Here is a 366-nt window from a genome sequence, read left to right as displayed (position 1 = left end):
ATGTAAGATTTATTTACTGGATTCATCAATGCTTTCCGATTATACAAATGCATTATTTTCATCAAGAGTTTCAGTATCCATTGACAATGACCCATTTCCTTTAAATATGGAGTCATCTTACTCTCTTGGCTTTCGGGGCGCATTGTGACCTACTGAAGTTGGTCCCAGGCGGCTCCAAATGTTTGTTTATACTTAGTGACGCTTTCTTATTTGTGAGGTTTTCCTTTACCCGGGGCTGTAAGCGTCATGAATGCCTTCACTCCAGTAGCAGACTTAAGAATGACGTCATCGTCAAAGGAAACCTCGTTCTTCCCATGGATGTGACGTGGGTCATAGGTCATATGTCAGCGAACGAACGACTTTTCT

The sequence above is a fragment of the Macrobrachium rosenbergii genome, chromosome 10, assembly GCF_040412425.1.
Source record: "Macrobrachium rosenbergii isolate ZJJX-2024 chromosome 10, ASM4041242v1, whole genome shotgun sequence".
In the NCBI taxonomy this organism is placed as follows: domain Eukaryota; kingdom Metazoa; phylum Arthropoda; class Malacostraca; order Decapoda; family Palaemonidae; genus Macrobrachium; species Macrobrachium rosenbergii.
Note: the sequence above shows the minus strand (reverse complement) of the source record.